A 273-nucleotide genomic window follows, 5' to 3' on the forward strand; every position below is an offset into this window, starting at 1 on the left:
GCTCGAAATTGGCTCGTTAAACTAAAATTGAGAAAAATAGATGTAAAGTGTGAGATTCGAACATGGATCAAATCTATACAAAAGAAGACACTAACCACATTGCCACATGTGGTTTTATGATTTAAATTTAGACATAAATATATATAATATATTATTATATAAGTAATATATGTAATATAATGTTATATAAAATGTTATATAATTTTTTTTTTTCGAGCCATTTCGAGCTTAAAAATTTGTTCGTGTTCGGCTCGCTAGGCTTAAACAGCGAGC

The 273-nt window shown here is 27.8% G+C and overlaps 1 protein-coding gene across 2 annotated transcripts in view; it reads right to left on the reverse strand.

Moving 5' to 3' along the window:
• The window catches only part of LOC110018408 (ferric reduction oxidase 6-like), a 22,475-nt gene that overhangs the window by 4,402 nt on the left and 17,800 nt on the right, over positions 1-273 (reverse strand). The gene's annotated exons all lie outside the window — the stretch shown is intronic.

The sequence above is a fragment of the Phalaenopsis equestris genome, unplaced genomic scaffold (assembly GCF_001263595.1).
Source record: "Phalaenopsis equestris unplaced genomic scaffold, ASM126359v1 Scaffold000022, whole genome shotgun sequence".
NCBI classification, from domain to species: domain Eukaryota; kingdom Viridiplantae; phylum Streptophyta; class Magnoliopsida; order Asparagales; family Orchidaceae; genus Phalaenopsis; species Phalaenopsis equestris.